General features: G+C 37.3%; 1 non-coding gene across 1 annotated transcript; it reads right to left on the reverse strand.

Moving 5' to 3' along the window:
- Window positions 1–7,975: 7,975 nt before the first annotated feature.
- On the reverse strand, window positions 7,976–8,082 carry LOC141663303 (small nucleolar RNA R71). Its single transcript, XR_012551383.1, has one exon. It is a non-coding gene; the product is annotated as a small nucleolar RNA R71 (small nucleolar RNA).
- Window positions 8,083–23,516: the final 15,434 nt, after the last annotated feature.

Raw genomic sequence — 23,516 nt, forward strand, 5'->3', positions numbered from 1 at the left:
GCAAAAAAAGAGAGAACGAACATAGAGACTGCACCAGAAGAATTATCCATGGAATTTTAAAAGTTGGAATTGGAAGTCAGAGTTTATAATCCAAAAGGAGCAAGGACGGATAGTATGACCTTTCAGTCAAAGTTGTTAAGGGAAAGATAAGAAGATGTCAAAAGAAGATAATGGATCACGATATTAGCAGTTAGTAAGAGGAAATTTATGCGCCCAGGAGAACATATCAGAGATTACGAATAAAGTGAGTTATGAGCATTGCAAGCTCCGATGATATTATGTGAAATAACAAGTATACAAGTTGTCTATAAGGAATTAAGGAACATGTTGTATAAGGAGTACTCAGATAAGTGAATTGTATTTATTGATAACATCTTCAGCTATTCAGGGAACTATACGTTGAGTCTTCAAGAATGAAATTTTTACCAAGGTTAACAAAAGATTCTGAATTAATCCATTAACAACTACCTAAGCAAAGCCGTATGATAACAGATGCCTTATGCCGACAGAAAGGATTAGATGTAATTAAGACCACCGAGGAGTTAATAAATGAATTAGAAAGAGTGGAATCCGAAGTTCAAATACTTAAAGGTGATAATACATGAATATATGAGATTCATTTTCAGCCTTAACTGATGGAAAAGAGTAAGAGATGTTTAAATGTTTGGAAACCAAATTGAAAACGAGCACCGCCTATCATCCTTAAACGGAGGGTCAAAGTACGAAAGTGATTCAGGAAATGTAAGATATGTTGAGAGATTGAGTTTTAAGGAAACACGGGAATGATCATTAATCATCGATGTCAGCTTTGGAATGCCACTTTACCAAGCTTCATGTGAACGCAAGTGTAGGTCCCCATTTTTATTGAGATAAAGTGGGAGAAAGAAGGTTGTCAATTTCTAAGTTAATTCAGCACACCAAGAGCGTAGTGATATTGATTGAAGCAGCTAGGAGTAGATAAAGAAAGAAGGCGAAATTGTATCGAGAGAGATTATGAGTATAGAAATAGGACCAGTAGTGTTAGTACAAGTTTCATCTTGAAAGAGACTGGATAAGTTTGAGTGGAAGGGACAGGTTAAGTCCTAAAATTAATGAACCATTCGAGGCATTGATAAATATAGGTAAAGTTGTTCATAAGTTGATGTAACCATCACAACAGTGTGTACATATAATGTGTTTTTCCTGTCAATGTTAAAGTGATAAGTATTTGATTTGAATTAAGCGATTGGTTAGGAGCCAATGGGATCTTGTCCAAGTTTGTTCTACATATAGTGATCGATCCAAATTCTTGGTCGTTAAAGACGAGTCCTTGGAAATAAGTGTATATCTATAGTGAATATATTTGAAATCCTCGAGTAGAAGAGTCTACCTGGGAACTAGAGTCAGATATGCTTCACGAATATCCTCACTTATTTAGTTAGACCAGATTCTGAGGACACAATCTTTTTAAGGGGGGAAGGATATAACGACTCGTGTATTTTTGAATTATTTAAATATGTAATTGTGGAAGTATTAATAAAATAAAATATGTCTTGATTTTGGCTGCAGTGTGTTGATATATACTATTTGTATGTGATTTACTAGTGTAAAGGATTGGAATGTGTAGCTAAAAATTTAGTTATATTGTTCAGTCTTATTTTTAAAGGTGATTTTATTACAGTTTTAAATCCGTAAATATTTGGATGGTCTCTAAAATTAGTTTTACGATTCTATAATTTCAATAATTATTTTTGAGATTTTACAAAATTTAGATATCAATTATTTAACCTTGTATGATTTTCTGATTACATTTAATTGTAAAATCTGTATTTAATTCCACAATTCTTCAAAAAATTATGAAACTCGAATTTATTTAAGTTTGGAATATTCCGAGAATTTTCAAATAATTTTGGAAATTTTCAGGATTAATTTCACGCGCTCGTTGTTTCATTTAATTGATAAAAGTGGGTATAAATTATGTTTCAGAAATTATCTTAAAATTTTAAAATTTATGTCTTTATAAACTTCGGGATATTTATAATATTATAAGATTATTTTCGTGATTTTCTGAATTTATTTTAAGTGCCGCTCGGTTCGTTAGTTGTGAAATGCGGGTACAAACTGTGTTTTAAAAATTACTTTAAAATTATGAAATTAATGTTTTTATTAACTCCGGGATATTTGTAAAATTTTAAAACTTGTTTGGAAACATTTCGGTTCATTTATAATTGCAACTTTGTTCGATAAATTTTATATTATGCGATAAAATTCGGCTTCAGGAGGTTCAAGGACACGTGTTTTATTTTGGTTAATAGGAGGCTGAGTCGGTTTATTTGTTTTGGGGATAAACATCCTAGCTCTTTGTCTCTCTCTCGTTCGCATCTCCCTGGAGTCTCTCCTTTCTCTCCTCAAAATCTCTCTCTCGTCTCATTCTTTTCTTTCTCTGCGTTTCCATCCCGGTGCTCTGTTCACTCTTCCCTTCCCTGTTTCTCTACGGTTCCTGTCGCCTGTTTCTTTTTCAGGTAATCAGCCACCGCCCGATTCCGGTGAGGCTAAGGCTTCCGTTTGGTTATATACATGTTCTGTGTGTATATATGTGTTCGTGTGTGTGTATGATACTGTATGTGCATGTGAAGTGTGTGTGTTGTGTGCGTGTGTTGGTGTATGTTGTGTGTGTGGCGATGGCCGTGATTGTTGCCCGTGGTTGCTAACTGTGTCCCTGTGCTCCCCTGTTTCTCTATTGGACTGTGTTATTGGGCCTGTTAATTGGACCTTACTGTTTGGGCCAGTAGTGCTAAGGATGATGGTGTGCAGTTGGTTTTGACATTTTAATTTGATTTTGCAGGAATTAAATTGATTAAATTTTGTGAAATAAATAATTGCTTTCGGGAAATTAATTTTGTAATCGGTGAAATACGTGTTGGAAACCTGAAACTAATCGGGTACTCGCGAATTTTACCGCCGTCGACGATGAGCCTCGGCGAGTCAACGGTGGACCGTGATGATCGTTATCTGAGTCCTAATATTTTAAAAAGAAATAAATGTAAAAACGCGAATAATGATAATTAGTTGGTTTAAATTAGTGGTTGGGGTTTGTGGAATTTAAATGTGATTGGATAATTGTTAAGATTGTTGTGTGTTTGGGATTGGACGTCGATTGATGTTTCGACGGGTATCCGATAAATAAAAGAGATGCTGTCCAATTTTCGGAAAATCGAACTACGGAAATACGGGAGCGTATTCGAGGATTATCGGGACGTCGAGCGAGTATAAGTAAATACATATAAGTATGTTTTATACAAAACCTGATTATATGTTGTAATGAAACGTTTTGCCAAAACCAATAACCCTAATTTCATACAATGACGAGTATACGTATTTTATGAAAAGGAACACCGAATTGATTTTGAGGACGTGAACCCTAACTGATGCCTGTATTGCATTAATGTATGTGTTACGATTCGGGTTTTGTTAATGTATGGGTAAATTGTTAGCGAGGATATGTCAAGCATAATCGAATGTCTAAGTGAGGGTGTTTCGGCCTTGTAGGTTCTAGTCGGAATGCCCGAGAATTGGCATTGGACGAAAGATAGTTGGTGGTCAGTCGAAAAGCTTAGTAAGGTTCCAATCAAAGGACTTAAAGTTGAGGTCGAATCCAGAGTGATCTAGTGGATAGACAATAAAGCCTGAGCAACAAAGTCGGCTCAGAGTCGATCAGTAATAGTTGTAAAGCCCTGTAAGGCAAGTACTTCTGAACGTTTCTTCAAGATATATTGCAAATACTTTCGAACTATTTCATAACATGTCGCTATTATTCAAAATAACTCCTGTTTTACATTGCAAGTACTCTAAACTATTTACCCTTGCACCCTGATTTTATTGATCTTGAGCCGTAAGCCTTATTCTTTGTAAACCATCCTTTTGTTGATCCTCAGATACCAAATCACACAAATATGATACTACTCCCCAAATGTATAACTACCAAACACCAAACACTGGAACAAAATTGTTTGAAAACACAGAAACTTTTATACTCCGGCCATTCTTTATAACATCAAAGAACTATATATTGAAAAATCATTATTTATCTAATACATGATCCTTTTACAGACTGAAAACTATTTCTTATACATACCCTGATATACCCTTGAGGTATCCATGAGTTTCCTTACGTTCTTATTCAAGTGTTTAACCATCATTGATTATGATCTTGTTTTATCGAATTATATTGTTTATCATATTGAACTGCTTTAGAATTGGATAGTTTTTTTAATATATGTGGACCAGATTCATGGTCAGACCATATCAATGGTCAAGTTAGGCCAATGTATGCCTTGGATCCAGTAATTAGAGCAGTGTTGTGTGCTTTGCTCGGGGTTAGTGCATGACTGATCAGCAGCCTAACCTTGGTTTTACAACTTAAAATGAATATCCTATTCTAACGATTGTTTAACAATAAACTTGATTCTTCTGAATCATTCCATTTGAACATTGCTTAATCTCAGTTATCACTGTTATGACTTGCTGAGCTAGTTAGCTCACCCTTGCGATTCTTTTTATAGTTGAAAAGGATATGGATGATAATGAAATTCCTCAGTCCAAAGTGCGGGCTAAGGTTCCAGTTTGAGTTGGATCGAGCTAGCAGGAGCTTCATTCGGTAGAGAGATAGTAATAATTGTAAGAACAATTTTATTATCAGTTGTAAGTTAAATTAGTTGGGATTTGGAACATTGTAATAAAAGTTAGGTTATGGCTTGTTTTCATACTTTAACCTGTCGCGATCCGTGGTTGTGTAAAGCAGGGTCATTGCAAATAATATTTCTTATACAGGTTTATATATTGTATGTGTTGTGGACCCCAAACTTCTGACCCGGGTTTGGAGGGTGCCACAAAAATCCTGGAGTTGATCTTGAACAACTAAGGCAAACGGAGGAAGACTTTAAAAATTCTATGAAGACAGCAAATGTTGATATTATTGTTGTTTCTCAAGTACTTTTTGAAGATGATCCTTCTAACACACCAACCAGAGGTATAGTTATAAGGGAAATCAGTCAGGAAGAAGATGAAAGATCTCTCAGATCATAAACTATTGGAACTGCTGACATGAAGCTTAAAGGAAAGGAGAAGATAGAAGAAAAGTCAAGAATTTCAAAGTCTAAATCGAAAGCTAGAGACAGTATCTAAGGGATCTAAATCTTACACTCTGATAAATTTAATCTATATAGTAGTTCAAGCTCTTGATACTGAAGAAAATTTACTTGAAACATAAATCATTAAAGCTAGTCAAAGAAGGAAGATTTCTGGAAGCATTCTGAGCTGAGGAAGTGAAGTTAACCTCTGACATTGCTCAAGTTAAAGAAGCAGTTCAGGATGAATAGTTAAAGTCTGATATTCACTGAAGCAATATTGAATATGCATACTTGATTCCTACATTTAGATAGTTTTGACACCATCAATTGGAACTTGTCCATAATTCCATAATAAACAAGTAGGGGGAGATTGTTAGGAGCAATTGATGATATCAAACGGAAACTATTTGAAGAATCGACGGATGATGATTACAAGCATCGATGGATGATGATTACAAGCATCAACGGATGATGATGACATCGACAGATGTTGATATTCAACGGATAATAACATTGACGGATGATGATGTCAACGAATGATGAAATCAGTATTTGTCACATCAGCTGATCTTTGAAGAGGAAAAGGAAACAGGAATTTCAAGTCGGTGAAGGACTTTATCTAAGAAGCAATAGTATAGGTTTCCTTGCTGTTAATAGAATAGGATTCCCTATACATTGGTAGATATGCTCTATATAAAGCATAGATTAGGTTCATGCTATACGTATTGCGATATTGTTATATCTTTCACATAACCTAGCAGCTGTTGAGTGGCATTTATGACATTTTATAACGCTCCATAAAGCTTTGAATTGGTGTTTTGTACTCGAGTTGTTAGTGTTTTTTACGTATTTTGTAGTGTTTTTGCATTTCAGGCATTTAACAGGAATACAGGTGAATTGGCATTATTTTGATGCTAATATGATGTTAGGATGGTGTTTAGAATAAAAGCACATGAAAAGACCAATTCAAACCAGCAAGAAAAGAAGAATTCAGAGATTTTTCCAGAGAGTCAGCGCGCCCGCGCTGTGATAGCGTGCGGCCGTGCCCGAAGAACATAAGCTCAGCACGCCCGCGCTGGTGAAACGCGCGGCCATGCTAGGTCGAGATAAAAGAATTCTTTTTTTACTCTGAATTTGATCTAGAAGAATTCTAATATGCATGGGCTGCTATATATACATAACTTAAGGTAGTTTTTCATAACAAGATGTACAAGAGCTTAAGGAGAAGGCGTAAGAAGACCGTAGAGCACAATTCAACCAAGGCGAAGAGGATCTAGTTTATACTTGTGATTCTTTATTTTAAGTTGTAACTTTGGATGCTAGTTTTCTTATTCATGAACTTATACTCTTGTTTCATACTTGGTTTTATTTAGTATAAAGACTACGTTTATTATACTATGCTTTCATCGGAACCCACGTTGATGATGAGTCCGATTATGGGCTAATCGTTATTGTGGGGTTCTAACGGATTTATTTATGGATTTCTTTAGTTAATTTGTTTTGATGCCTTAGTGTGTGGTGATTGTATGATAGCCTAGTATTAGTTGTGCTTATTCGTCTTATGAGCATCGCGAACTTATAAGATAGTGTGTTAATCTTTAATGAAGCGAAAGTGAATATAAAGGATTTAGAACTTTCCATGCTAGCATAGGTTCATGTATTTGTTATGCATGATTGGTAGGTAATTTTAACCATCTTACTTGCCTTATGTAATCACGATAGATAACTTGTGCATTAAACCGTTATGTTGTCAAATTCTATAGACATATAGGGTCTCAATATAATTGGTGTTTATTCAGCTTCTATCTCTTTTGTGGATGTCTGATAGTATGGTAATCATACAACGAAAGTTGGCGTTTATCAGTTTCGTGTTATCTGATTAGTGTTATCACCATTACATGCTAAGTTTAAGAATGAAAAGGCTATTAAATGAAGTATTTAATGAAGTTAGAATCCCATGTTTGTGTCATATAGTATTCGACTTTCTTTAATCTCTTAGTTAATATTCTTTAGTATAATCTCTTAGTTAATTGTAGTTTGAAACAACCTCAATTTGTTATTCGTCTTAGCATTGGATAATAACCATACCATTGTTGTATAAATACATTGATTGAAATTAACCTAAACCAGTCCATATAGGAATGCACTAGAATTTAATCTTTATTACTTGCGATCGCGTATACTTATATGAATATTAGCGCGTGTTCTAGCCCTAACAAGTTCTTGGCGCCTCTCCCGGGGACTTCGGTATTAATTTTTAGTTTATGTGTTTTTCATCATTGCGTTAAAGTTCAGTGACTCGGACATTGTTACTTACTAAATTCCTTGTCGTGTTTCAGGTACTCTAGCGAGCGTGTATGCAGACCCGTTCTCGGTCTCGTAAGAGAACACTGGATCAAGATGAGGAAGAAGTTGTATTCGAGGAGAAAGTTGAAGAAGAGATCTTAGTTGAGAAAGAAGAAGAGGTTCTTATTGCAATGGGAGAACCAGAAGCAAATCCAAAGGCTTTCATGGACTACTCTCAACCGAAGATCAATGATATTCAGTCTAGCATTGTTCGACGAGCCATCTCAGCTAATACCTTTGAGATCAAGTCGAGCATGATTTAGATGATATAAAACTTAGTTCAGTTTAGGGGTTCTCGGACAGAAGACCCCAACATGCACATCAGAGATTTCATCGAGATCTGCGACACTTTCAAGTTCAATGAAGTTTCTGAAGATGCTATTAAACTCAGGCTTTTCCTATTCTCTCTGCGGGATAAAGCTAAGTGCTGGTTATATTCTCTACCACCAGGGTCTATCACCAAATGGAAGGATCTTGCTCAAAAGTTCTTAACTAAATTCTTTCCTATGGCGAAGACTGCTGTAATCAGAAATGCACTTACTCAATTTGCTTAGCAATCTGGAGAATCTTTATGTGAGGCTTGGGATCGTTATAAGGAGATGCTTAGGAAGTGCCCTCATTATGGGATGCTTGACTGGATGATCATTAATTATTTCTATAATGGATTTGGTGCTACTTCTAGACCCATGCTTGATGCAACATCAGGAGGATCCTTGTGGGCTAAAGGCTACGATGAAGTTTATGAATTGATTGAACTGATGGTTGCTAATGAATACCATAATCCTACTCAGAGACTATCTCAGGGCAAGATAGCAGGAATTCTGGAGTTAGATACAGCTACTGCTATAGCTGCTCAGCTTAAGACTTTGACGATAAAGGTGGATTATTTGGCTAATTATGGAGTTAATCATATCGCTAGTGTCTGTGAGCTTTGTGCTAGTGCCTATGAGACGGAGCAGTGTGCTATATCTAGTGAATCAGCTTAGTTCGTGAGTAACTTTCCGAGGTCGCAACAACCTGTGCCAGCCACCTTTCATTCTAACAACCGCAATCATCCTAACTTTAGTTGTAGCAACACTCAGGATGGGGTTCAGCAACCTTATCAGCAATATCCAGCAAAGCTGTACAACCCCCTGGTTTTCAGCAACCGCATTATGCACCAAGACAACAACTCCATCTGCAACAGCCTAAGGAAAAATCTGAATTGGAGGATGTAACGACCGAGAAATTATGCTTGTATTATATTCTAATAAAGATAATGTATGTGTATTATTATATGATTAAGTGTGTTGAGTCGTAAAACCCTAACTGCTATGTGCTACGTGTTGTCTGTTTTGATCGGAATATGTTTCGGGTATTTATTGAGTGTTTTATTATAAGTTATAGGTTTTATATCAAAATCCGTACAGCTCAAACAGTGTTTTAAAAGCCCGTATTTCAAACAAAATCATTGGCCCTATTTTGCCAAGAACGGTTTATACCACATCGATCTTCTGAACATCTAGATGTTTTACAAATTTACCTCTTTCGTAAAAATGACTTTTCCGGGTCCTTTCGGGTGTCAAAAACCCCACAAAAATCACATTTTTATTTTTATATGATCATGAAATTATCAAACATCATTTTTCTTTGCATTTTTGTAATATTCACAATTTTTGGGAATTTTTAGCATTTACTTTATATTTATTGGATATTTAAAAATTTGTAATTAATACCTAAAAATTATAAAGATTGGGGCCAAATATTTTTATTAGATGTGTAATTGGACCCTTAATTTTATTTAGGGGTATTATTTTTGCGAGTATAAATAGCTAATTTTCTATTAATTAATTATTAATTAGTTATAAAAAATCAGTAATTAATCAGAAAATTTAGAAAAGGGGAATTAGGGTTCTTTAGTGTTCTTGCGGATCGAAGCCAATTTGATCGTGATAGGAGTGTTAGAAATTGAAGTGTGAGTAACCGATTTGAAGCCTGAATCCTGTTCTATCAGATTATAACATTAAAATCATCATCAGAGGTATCGATTTTTCATTTTAATTTTTAGAATTTAATTCGAATTTGGGAGTTTTGTTGATTGTTGTTATGATTTGATGTTGTAGAAGGATAGATCGTCTTGTTCTCCTTTTGTTAATGATTTTCGCGTGATTTTTCGACTCTGATTTTGAGGTGGCCGGAAAGCGGCGCCGCCGCCGCGTTCTTCAGTTTTTCGGCTACTACAGCGATCGTCTGTGGTTTAGAGTTATAAAGTTAGCTTCGTAGGATCCGTAGGAGTCGATTTCAGTAGGTTTCGACAGTATTTGATGTTTTGTGGCTTCCGGATTGTGTTGCCAGAACCTGGGTTCGTCGTCGGGTTATAGAACCGGCCGGCGACCCAGTTCGTTCTTTAAGATCCGGAGTCGACCCGGTTTCAACCCGGTGTTCGACTCGGTTTCAATCTACTAAACCCTAATCCAACTTTCTGAAAACTGTTTTATATATTAATTAATTTCTTTTATTTTATAAATCAGAAAATCAGTTTTAATAATTCTAAAAACCAAATAAAAATCAGTTTTTAAAATCTGAAAAATATTATAATTAATTTCTGAATAATTTTATTAATTTAGAAATTTGAAATTAATTAATTATTTAATTATTTATCTAATTATTTATTTAATTATCTATTATTTAATAATTAAGTAATTAATTAATAAATAAGAGTAAGTGTATCGAATAATTTCATTAATAATTCGATAATTGATCGAATAATAAGAGTAGCGCACTTATACGAGTAGGGATAAGTCGGAATTAGTATTCGAGTATTCGTTTATACAAGTGGAGTTGTAATAATTATTCGTATCGAGTAATTATTTATTAATAATCGATTTAATCAAATAATTTGAAATAATTTGTAATTAATTTTAAAAATTAAAGATTAATTATTTTAAAATACAATAATTCTTAAATAATTATTTTAAAATATAATTAAGGTTTAATTAATTGAAATCTTGTTTATTGCGTAGTAATTAAACCGTTAGTCCGATTTGAGTGAAACGAAGACCCTTAGACTCAGAAAAATGACCTGATTCTATTAAAAATTATTATAAATCATAATTTATTTCGGAAGTGAGTCGGCTTGTGGTGATTAATTGTTATAGGCCCTATTAGGGGTAGAATTGAGTCAAATAAATCCTGAAAAATTATGAAGCGAACCAGATAGTGTTAGTTAATGCGAGTATAAGCCTATTATCGATTCTAAATATAATTATGAGTCTAAAATCAATTATGTACCATATGTGCTATGTGTTTTACATGATTATGTGAACCTTATGTGTTATATTATATATGCGAGTCTGATAGAATCGTATGGGTAGACGATTAGGGCTACGTGGTATCAATTCGAGATACGCGTACAAGATAAGTTATCTAAACGAATATCTTCCCTTGATAGATTCCCTACCCACAAGGAAAATCAAGTCAGAGATAAAAGGCAGTGAAACATACGAGGTGAAGTGCACGCCAGGCAAGTTTTCCCCCTATTCTAAGTTCAGAATAGTGAAATATATCCAACTTTCTATATCAATTACACCTTGACAATTCTTGTTCACATATATTGATACACAATTATTGATCCTTGTTTCTATTTCATTTCAATTTTTGATTTTTCCCAATTTATTGAATCCTCTATTCATATTCCAATATTGATACCCTCACTTATATATACTCTGATATATCTTGATGTTGGGGTATATCAAAAGCATACCGATTGTTCAGGATGCTAAGCTATGGACTGGATGGTTACGATGCAGGCCGGGTATTAATCATGTACCACCCCCCAGATCCGGGATCGGGGATCCGGGTCGTCACGGTCTTTCTTTCCACAATATCACTTCACTTAATTAATAATAATTAACCTTATGTTGTGACCCCACACTAACACACACCACAACCCGTTATAGTCTCAGAGATGAAATTGAAATAAGTACAAGTCTTTGAATCCACAATTTAAAAGTTATTACAACCCAAAATGACTACTTAATAAGTTTACAATTTATTGCCATTATCTGTCACAAGTTATAATTATACATAATTGATTCTCAAAAGTAGATGGTCTGATCTACAGATAGATCTACCTATGCAGCTATAGCAGCGATGATCTCAACGGGAAGGCGCGGGGCGCTTCCCATGCTCTTGCGCTGGGTCTGCTTGAGTCTGGCCATCCTTCCTAACTGTTGTTGTGTGATGAAGAAATAAAGCAAGAGTGAGCATTACAGCTCGCAAGATAATATATAGTGTAAACAATAACGCAAGCATCTAAATGGATAACTTGCTGGAAACCTTTATCAGGTGAAAGATAATTACTTACTGGATATAAGCAAAAACAAGGGATGAAGTTACCAATTACTTCACTATACTTATATCATTTATAAGGCTACTTGAACTACCACTGTTCAAAGTATTATAGGTTTAAAAAGGTCATCCCATAGATGAGACCACAAGTTAAGACTTGAATAGATTCAATCTTTGAAATATTATTGAATGAAATAAAGTTACGAGATACTTTATTTAGTCCCGATATATATCCACATATATATCTCTTAAACATTTCCTGGAACCTCTGTTATGTAAAGTATGAACAGAGTTTGTAACATCCAATGAATTTTGGAAAGGAAAAGAATTTTGGCATAAACCCGATATCTTGCTGATCAGCAAAGATACCAATAAGTAACATTTTCTACTAGTAGATGGATGAATCCCCCACCGGTCATCACCCTGGCCACATAAGGACCTTGTGCTGGACCGCCACCCGGCCTCTTACGCGTTGATGGACTGCCACCCAGCCACTTACACTTTGATAGACCGTACCCCGGCCTGTCGCTTATGCCGACTCAATTAGATGGGCTTACTTCCCGAACGTTGGGTAAGTAATAATTTCATTTGTTTTCTCAAAACAGCAACCACGTTGCGAATGTAAAATGCACCACAGAGCTGGATCCCCCAGGTTTTGAGCGAGTATTTAAATCCCCTTTGAAAGGAAGATCTTAAATATAAAAATGAGTTTTGGGGTCCACTCTAACTTTAAAAATCATTTTGAAGACTCGAAAACATTTTTAAGAATGTTTGGAGTACTGCTGATTTATTAAAATAAATCAGTCCCGATATATTAGAAATATCTGAATATTATTATTTAAATAATATTCTCATAAAGATAATCCTTATAAAAATAATCGAAGTAGAAGTTTTAAAACTTATACTTGAAATGGATATTAAATAACCAAAGATATACTTATATGAAAGTACTATCTTTATTTGAATAATCGAAAATAAGTTTGATTATCGAAACTTTATTCTTTAATAAAATGAAGAATATTATTAAATAATAAGCAGAGTCATAATACCTTGAATGAATATTATAAATAATATTCATTAAATAAAATAAAGTGAGTCATACATCCTCAAATGAATATCCAATTAATAATCATTAAATAGAATAAACAGAGTCATAAGTCCTCGAATAAATATTCAAATAATATTCATTAATTAATATAAAGTTATCAAATAAACCTTATTCGATCAATAGTTTTGAAAACTATATCCATATATATATAAATATATATATATATATATATAATATACTCGGGAACATCGACTCCTGGTTTAAAAATATGTTCACCTTTTGATCCCCTATACTAAGGGTAAACTCAAATACCGCTTATCTCTAGCATAGGTATTATGCAACTATAAGCATTGAACCAAGAGATATATAAATCAAGAATATGAAAAAAGCATGCATATATACCATATCACATGCTACAATATATCGCAAGAATTTGCTAATAACAAATATGCATTTATCGCAAGATCATGCATATACACATATACATCACAACAACAGTTATACGGGTAGAAAACTTGCCTGAGCGACTGGGGGTTACAAATGGCTCGGGACGAGTCTGGTAACCTATAAACAACATGTGAGTTGGAATTAAACCAAAGTCACTTGTAAATCTATGCTTTAACCAAATTAGACTCTAACGCTCGCTTTGCGCTTACTTATTCTCTTAAGTCACTCGAGTACCCTCGGCTCCACCATTTTTAATAATTTAACCATTACGAGTTTTAAGGCGATTCTTTCGCGAGAGTCTTACCAACTTCCTAACACACTCTACATAAATGTTTCATACTCCAATTAGTCCTTTAAGTTCTTTAACCTATGTTTCAAAGTAAGGCGAGGGGTAATAGTTTGTTCGCGAAATGTCGTTACTTAAAACGGTCGTTTCTCCTAAACCGTACATCGGAATCAAACGAACCACATATCAAAACGAAGCTCGTAACATGAACTATCTAAACATGGCAATGGTCAAAATCTAGCAGGGAGTTCTCGGGTCCTAATGTTATGAACAAAAGCAGTCTAAAGTAAATCGGACATTACGACAGCTATGTTTACGCGATATCCCAATTTTATACCATTCCAATTCAACCACCAATCAATCCCAATTCATTCATACAACAAACATCCATCCATAATACATCATAACAGCCCCAAACAACTCAATATTAACAATTATACTTATTCTTAAACTTGAATTTAAACTATACTTAAGTCCTTTAACCAAACCATAAGATTTCAACATTCAATTCACCACCATTCCAACCCAAACTCTAAACCAACAAGCATTAAGCTACTCTATTACCATAACAACCAAAATCATCCTAATATACAAAGTAAAGCTAGGGTTTTGAGATGATATACCTTCCTTGAAGTGATGTGAGAAGCTAGGAAGCCTTAAGAAGCCTTGAGATGTCTTAGAGATGCTTGGATCTTAAAGGAAAAACAAGAAAAATCAAGTTAAAAACCTTGAAATCACTATTCATTGTCTTTTTCATTGATTTCTTGGAGAAGATTGAGAATGAATTGGAGGCTTAAACTCATAGGATAGCCATATCTATGCATAAGGAGTACTAGATAATTAACTTACCAATTTAGGAAGCTTGGAACTTGAATTTTGAAAATTCCTCTTCTTGAAAATGGAAAAAGCCGAGAGCAAGCTTCTTGGTGAAGAGAAATAAAATTTTTGTTTTGATGAAATGATTTGTTTTGGCTTGGTGGATGTAGTTTTGTTTGGATTTTTGGTTAATTACCTTATTAACCTTGTCTTTGTGTGGTTATAAACCAACCATATCTCCTCCCTCCCTATGTCATGCTTACATCACCTTGATGTGTCATCATCTCTTACTTGTCCTCTCCTTATTGGTTGGATGACCTCATCATCCCTAACCTCCTTGATTAACTTCCTAATTGTTTGCCTAATGACCGCTAATCTGTTATACGGTTCGCTTAACTTTCGTTTTCGTTTATCATTTGAGGGATCATACCCGGGATCTTATTACTTGAGTTTCCTTAACCTTTCTCAATACATTATATTCCTTTTATGATCCTCTCTTATAATCCTTTAATTTAAATCCTTTTTATCCTGTTACCTTATACTCAATTCTTTCCGTATCTAGTGGATTTCCGGGAAAAATCAAAGTGTTCGGAATTGGATTCTGACGATCTTTACATACACTTATATACCATATAGAGTACTAATAAAATCCCAGAATATCCATAAAAGAAACCCTACATAGTGTGGCATGAACAGTTTTCTTATTCAGCAATATCAGCAAAAACACTATTCATAAGGGTTACAAAGAGTTCAAAATTTTGGGGTTATTACAGTCTCCCCTCCTTAAAAGGATTCCATCCCGGAATCAAATAGAAAACAATTGGGGGTACTTTTCTAGCATTGCGCTCTCTAGTTCCCAGGTTGATTCTTCCACATTATGATTCTGCCATAGCACTCTGACTAGTTTGATCACTTTGTTCCGAAGCACCTGCTCCTTCTTATCTATAATCCTTACTGGCTTCTCCATGTAAGTCAGATCTGGTTGCATATCCACCTGCTCGGACTCCACTATGTGTCTGGCATCCCGATGATACTTCCTTAGCATTGACACATGGAACACATTATGAAATTGTTGCAAGTTAGGGGGTAAGGCTAGCTCGTACGCTAACTTTCCAATCCGTCTTAATATCTCAAAAGGTCCAATGTATCTTGGGCTTAGTTTTCCTTTCTTTCCAAATCTCATTAACCCCTTCCAAGGGGATACCTTCCGCAGTACCAAGTCCCCTACTTCATATTCCTTGTCCTTTCGGGCTAGGTCTACATATTTCTTTTGTCTGTCTTGGGCTGCTACAAGCCGCCCTCTGATAAGATCCACTATGTCTTTGGTCCTTTGGACCACTTCGGGTCCGAGCATCTTCCGCTCCCCTCCTTCATCCCAGTATAAGGGAGATCGACACCTTCTTCCGTACAGGGCCTCATAAGGCGGCATTCCGATGCTAGCATGAAAGCTATTGTTATAAGAAAACTCGATCAACGGCAAGTGATCATCCCAACTTCCTTTAAAGTCTATTGCACAGACTCTCAACATATCCTCTAGTGTCTGGATGGTCCTTTCACTCTGCCCATCCGTCTGGGGATGGTACGCGGTACTCATATTTAACTTGGTCCCCGCACACTCTTGAAAGTTCCTCCAAAATTTGGAGTTGAATCTGGGGTCTCGGTCTGAGACAATGGATGCTGGGACTCCATGTCGCGTCACTATTTCCTTAAGGTAAATGTCCACCAGTCTATCGACGGTGTATCTCTCATTGATAGAAATGAAATGAGCTGACTTTGTCAGTCGGTCTATGATCACCCATATGGCATCATGGTTGGCCTTCGTCCTTGGTAAGCCGACAACAAAATCCATGGCTATCTGTTCCCATTTCCATTCGGGAATCTCCAGGGGTCGTAGAAGTCCACTGGGTCTCTGGTGCTCTGCCTTTACTCTTTGGCAAGTCAAACATTTGCTTACCCATTCTGCTACGTCCCTCTTCATGTTGGGCCACCAGTAATACTCCTTCAAATCCCTATACATCTTGGTGTTTTCCGGGTGAATGGAATACCTTGAACTATGGCTTTCATCCAAAATCTCATCTTTAAGCTCTTGAACGTTCGGAACCCAAATCCGGTAGGAGTACCTCATTATCCCTTTATCATCTTTCTCAGTATGGATCTCCTCTCCAGTCATTGACTCTCTGCCTTCATTCATTATTTTCTCTTGGCACAATCTGATCTTTTCCAATAACTCTGGCTGCATTGAGATCTCAAAAAGCTTTTCAGTTCCGGTTCCAGATACCTTTACTTCTATTTCCATTCTCTCAAAATCCCTTATCAATTCTTCCGAAGTCTTTATCATTCTGAGTCTTTCCTTTCTACTAAGGGCATCAGCCACCATATTGGCTTTCCCCGGATGATAGAGAATCTCACAATCATAGTCCTTGATTAGCTCTAACCATCTCCTCTGGCGCATGTTGAGCTCTTTCTGCGTAAATATGTACTTGAGGCTCTTATGGTCTGTGAAAATCTCGCACTTCTCTCCATACAAGTAGTGCCTCCAAATTTTTAAGGCAAAAACTATTGCCGCGAGCTCAAGGTCATGAGTAGGATATCTAATCTCGTATTCCTTCAGTTGTCTCGATGCATACGCAATCACCTTACCGTGCTGCATAAGCACACACCCTAATCCTTTGTGCGACGCGTCACTATATATCACAAAATCTCCTTTTTCGTCTGGCAATGCCAACACCGGGGCTGTTACCAACCTTTTCTTTAATTCCTGAAAACTGTTCTCGCATTTCTCCGTCCATTCAAACTTCTCTGTCTTACGAGTAAGTCGTGTCAAAGGGGCTGCGATCTTCGCAAAGTCCTGTACAAATCTACGATAGTAGCCGGCCAATCCTATGAAACTCCTTACCTCTGTGGGTGTGGTTGGCCTTTCCCAATTTGAGACCGCATCTATCTTGGAGGGGTCGACCAATACTCCTTCTTTATTGATCACATGTCCTAAAAACTGTACTTCATTCCGCCAGAATTCACACTTCGCGAATTTGGCATATAATTGTTCCTCTCTGAGTATTCCTAGAGCTATCCTCAAATGCTCTGCATGTTCTGCCTCAGTCCTTGAGTAGATCAAAATATCATCGATAAAAACTATCACACACTTGTCCAAGTACTTCTTAAATACTCTGTTCATTAAATCCATAAAAGCCGCCGGGGCGTTGGTTAATCCAAAGGACATTACCAAGAACTCATAATGCCCATACCTGGTACGGAACGCTGTCTTGGGAATATCTTCGGGTTTAATCTTTAGTTGGTGATATCCAGTTCTCAGGTCAATCTTGAAAAAATATACAGCATCCTTTAGCTGGTCGAACAGATCGTCTATTCTAGGTAACGGGTACCTGTTCTTTATGGTTAGCTTGTTCAACTCTCGATAGTCGATACACAGCCTCATGCTCCCATCTTTCTTCTTAACAAATAACACTGGTGCTCCCCACGGAGACACACTGGGTCTTATCATACCCTTATCCAAGAGTTCCTGCAATTGGATAGCTAATTCCTTCATTTCTAACGGGGCTAACCGGTAAGGTGCTTTTGAAACTGGCGCCGTCCCTGGGGCCAACTCAATAGCAAATTCAATCACTCTATCGGGTGGTAATCCCGGAAGGTCTTGTGGGAATACATCTTCAAATTCGTTGACTACTGGAATATCTTGTAAGTTGGGCACCTCCTTTTGCGTGTCTACCACATAGGCTAGGTAAGCCTCGTTTCCTTTTCGTAGCATCATTCTGGCCTGGGCCATGGTCAAAAATTTCTGCGTTTGCCTCTTTCCCCTAAATATGACTTCTTTCTTTCCTGGAATATTCAACTTAACTTTCTTCCCTTTACAGTCTATCTGAGCATCATTGCTAGATAGCCAGTCCATTCCCAAAATTATATCAAATTCCCCTAACTTAAAAGGAATCAGATCAACACTGAAAGATTGTTCCCCTATGCCTAACTCACAGGCGGGGTGAATCAAATTAACAAGAATAACTTCATGGTTGGCTATTTCTACTTGTAAGGGATCTATCAAGGGTTCAGCTTTAAGTCTTAATTTACGCGCAAAGTCCCTTGATATAAAAGATTTAGTTGCTCCTGAATTAAATAAAATGTTTGCACTGACTGAATTTAGAGAAAGGGTACCTGCTATCACATCTAAATCTTTCATAGCATCCTGGACTGTCATGTTGAAAGTCCTTGCAGTAGGTGGCTTATTAGAAGCAGCCCTGCTTGCTCCCGAAGCTGCTGGTTTGTTCATTGGGCATTCCCTCTTCCAATGACCCGGGCGTCCACACTGATGACAAGTGGTGGTTGGGCGGGTAATGGGGGTTGGCGAAGTGCACTTGTCCGAATAGTGACCCTCTCGACCACCCTTGAAGCAGATTACCGGCTTTCCTTTACACTCCTCAGAATGCATCATTCCACAAGTGTTACAGGCTGGCAATGGGGGTCGAGACTAGTTGGAATAGGACATTCTTGACTTCTGGCCGCTCTGGCTCACATTCACGCTCATTGGCCGCTTAAACCCAGTGTTCTTTCCCGGTAGGGACACTGCTCCTCGATTAAATCTAGTTGGGAAGCTCCTTCCTGCGGAACCCCCACCCATGCTCATACTTTTCCTCTTTATTCCCTTCTTCTCTCTTTCCTTCTGTATCTGTTCACTTCCGGCTTCTACAATTGTTGCCTTTTGCACCAGAGTGGCATAATCCGTAAGCTCAAGTATTGCCACCCTATTCTGAATCCACGGTTTCAGTCCCTGCTGAAACCTCCTAGCTTTCTTTTTCTCGGTGCTCACAAATTCCGGCACAAACCTTGATAACTCAGTAAATTTCGCTTCGTACTCTGCTACAGATAAGTTATTCTGCTTTAGCTCCAGGAACTTGAGCTCCATCTGGTTTTCCATAAATCTCGGGAAATACTTCCCCAGAAACAACTGACTGAATCTCTCCCAGGTTATGATAGCATCTGTCTCCATGTTTTTCTTGGCCTCCCACCAGTAGTTGGCCTCTCCTTTCAGAAGGTAGGTAGCAAATACAGTCTTCTGTGCCTCATCGGTACTCAAAATCTCAAGGGATTTCTCCATTTCCTTTAACCATGCCCTTGCCTCAACTGGGTTGGCTGATCCGTGGAACTCAGGGGGCTTAAGGGACTTAAAAGCCCTGAAAGAGTTTGCCACAACATTGTTATTTCCTTGAGGGGGTGGGTTGGGTTGACGTTCCAAGTTCTGCCTTAGGAGTTGCATGAACTGGCCCATGGGATCCATGCCTGGGTTTGGTATTGGTTGCTCAACCTCAGTTTCTCCTTCCTCAGCCTCTATCTCAAATCCCTCAACATCATATGTTTCCTCTTCCTCTTCATACAGGGAGTCATCCTGTTCAACATAATCCTCATCTTCCTCTTCACTGTGTTCCTGGTTCCTATCGTCCTGGTTATGGCTTCCCTGGTCCTCAGATCCAGGGTTCGCCCTAGTTCCAATCTTTCTTGGCGGCATGCTACTGATAATAAAAAAAATATTGGGAAAATTCAACGTTAGGTCACAATCATACACAACATTGTGCCTTGCACAGCTCTATAATGGGGAGAATGTATCTCGCAATTCTATTATATTATGACAGTTCTAATAAGAAGTGCAGTAATAATAATGATAAAAATAGTGATCTCGTCACTAAGGAACTGAACTGAAAGGAAACAAATATATACAATGCGAGAAATACATAGTTTCGATCTGGTCAAAAGTACAACAGTGCTACAGCCATCTGTCCCAAAAGTGATACACAAGAGTCTATCTGTCTAGTCAGAAAAAGGGATGCTATATACAAGTCAACTATCCCGGAAAATTGGCTCTTACCAAGGCCTCGACTAACTAGACAACTAGACTATCCCATCGTCAATCCTGAATCACACTCCAGAGCGGGTCAGCTCCCATACCCTTTCCATCGCACGACGGAAGATATAGTCAGCCTACGGCCTGGAGATCCTACCATGCCTGTCCCCTGGAGCGATCTGAGTCTTGCTCGGGACGTGAGCTCTATCCCCGTCAGCTCCCTCCTCAAGGATCGGGGTATAGCAGCCCTGGTCTCATAAGCTCGGGTACGCCTACCCGCCCTCTCCGCATCCAACTCCCTCCTGGCCTCATCCAGCCGGGCCTCAGCAACAGCCAATCGGGTCCTCAGTACATCCTGAACATAGCCGTGGGCTAACAAAGACTACCTATGGGCAGGGTCGAGAGGTGGTGAATCCGGAGCCGCTGGGGGTGCCTCCTCGGTCTGCCTAGGCTCGGGATTATCAGTCTCAGAGCTGTCATCATAAGTGCTCCAGGATGGTAGTGGAGGGGTAGGAGCTCTGACCACTGGGAGTGTGGGTAAAGGGGTACCGGTGTACACTACCATAGGTCCAACACGCTCCTCAGCTACTGGGACCTTATCCGGGTCCTCCTCATCTGAAATAGTAATGACCTCTGTCTCTAACTCCTCTGAGGGGTCCTCCTCATCCTCCTCCATCTCAGGCTCCTCCTGATCCTTGACATCTAGCAGTGCCTCATCATGCTCACGCTCGAACATCTCAGGGTCCTCTATCTCATGCGCCTACACATTAAACGAGCTAAGTTACTATCATGATAATTATAAGGGTTCCCGTAAGGGTTTTAACTGTCAGTGCTACTTTAAGTAGTCCGACTATGAACTTGGCAAGAGTTCTTATTATCTTTGTGAGTATTATTATATCGTCGCATCATCTCTGAGGTTTATAACGCTTGCTCTGATACCATTTCTGTAACACCCCCCAGATCCGGGGTCGGGGATCCGGGTCGTCACGGTCTTTCTTTCCACAATATCACTTCACTTAATTAATAATAATTAACCTTATGCTGTGACCCCACACTAACACACACCACAACCCGTTATAGTCTCAGAGATGAAATTGAAATAAGTACAAGTCTTTGAATCCACAATTTAAAAGTTATTACAACCCAAAATGACTACTTAATAAGTTTACAATTTATTGCCATTATCTGCCACAAGTTATAATTATACATAATTGATTCTCAAAAGTAGATGGTCTGATCTATAGATAGATCTACCTCTGCAGCTATAGCAGCGATGATCTCAGCGGGAAGGCGCGGGGCGCTTCCCACGCTCTTGCGCTGGGTCTGCTTGAGTCTGGCCATCCTTCCTAACTGTTGTTGTGTGATGAAGAAATAAAGCAAGAGTGAGCATTACAGCTCGCAAGATAATATATAGTGTAAACAATAACGCAAGCATCTAAATGGATAACTTGCTGGAAACCTTTATCAGGTGAAAGATAATTACTTACTGGATATAAGCAAAAACAAGGGATGAAGTTACCAATTACTTCACTATACTTATATCATTTATAAGGCTACTTGAACTACCACTGTTCAAAGTATTATAGGTTTAAAAAGGTCATCCCATAGATGAGACCACAAGTTAAGACTTGAATAGATTCAATCTTTGAAATATTATTGAATGAAATAAGGTTACGAGATACTTTATTTAGTCCTGATATATATATATATATCCACATATATATCTCTTAAACATTTCCTGGAACCTCTGTTATGTAAAGTATGAACAGAGTTTGTAACATCCAATGAATTTTGGAAAGGAAAAGAATTTTGGCATAAACCCGATATCTTGCTGATCAGGCAAAGATACCAATAAGTAACCTTTTCTACTATTAGATGGATGAATCCCCCACCGGTCATCACCCTGGCCACATAAGGACCTTGTGCTGGACCGCCACCCGGCCTCTTACGCGTTGATGGACTGCCACCCAGCCACTTACACTTTGATAGACCGTAGCCCGGCCTGTCGCTTATACCGACTCAATTAGATGGGCTTACTTCCCGAACGTTGGGTAAGTAATCAATTCATTTGTTTTCTCAAAACAGCAACCACGTTGTGAATGTACAATGCACCACAGAGCTGGATCCCCCAGGTTTTGAGCGAGTATTTAAATCCCCTTTGAAAGGAAGATCTTAAATATAAAAATGAGTTTTGGGGTCCACTCTAACTTTAAAAATCATTTTGAAGACTCGAAAACATTTTTACGAATGTTTGGAGTACTGCTGATTTATTAAAATAAATCAGTCCCGATATATTAGAAATATCTGAATATTATTATTTAAATAATATTTTCATAAAGATAATCCTTATAAAAATAATTGAAGTAGAAGTTTTAAAACTTATACTTGAAATGGATATTAAATAACCAAAAATATACTTATATGAAAGTACTATCTTTATTTCAATAATCGAAAATAAGTTTGATTATCGAAACTTTATTCTTTAATAAAATGAAGAATATTATTAAATAATAAGCGGAGTCATAATACCTCGAATGAATATTATAAATAATATTCATTAAATAAAATAAAGTGAGTCATACATCCTCAAATGAATATCCAATTAATAATCATTAAATAGAATGAACAGAGTCATAAGTCCTCGAATGAATATTCAAATAATATTTATTAATTAATATAAAGTTATCGAATAAACCTTATTCGATCAATAGTTTTGAAAACTATATCCATATATATAAATATATATATATAATATACTCGGGAACATCGACTCCCGGTTTAAAAATATGTTCACCTTTTGATCCCCTATACTAAGGGTAAACTCAAATACCGCTTATCTCTAGCATAGGTATTAAGCAACTATAAGCATTGAACCAACAGATATATAAATCAAAAAGATGAAATAGGCATGCATATATTCCATATCACATGCTACAATATATCGCAAGAATTTGCTAATAACAAATAAGCATTTATCGCAAGATCATGCATATACACATATACATCACAACAACAGTTATACGGGTAGAAAACTTGCCTGAGCGACTGGGGGTTACAAATGGCTCGGGACGAGTCTGGTAACCTATAAACAACATGTGAGTTGGAATTAAACCAAAGTCACTTGTAAATCTATACTTTAACCAAATTAGACTCTAACGCTCGCTTTGCGCTTACTGATTCTCTTAAGTCACTCGAGTACCCTCGGCTCCACCATTTTTAATAATTTAACCATTACGAGTTTTAGGGCGATTCTTTCGCGAGAGTCTTACCAACTGCCTAAAACAATCT

The sequence above is a fragment of the Apium graveolens genome, chromosome 5, assembly GCF_009905375.1.
Source record: "Apium graveolens cultivar Ventura chromosome 5, ASM990537v1, whole genome shotgun sequence".
Lineage (NCBI taxonomy): Eukaryota > Viridiplantae > Streptophyta > Magnoliopsida > Apiales > Apiaceae > Apium > Apium graveolens.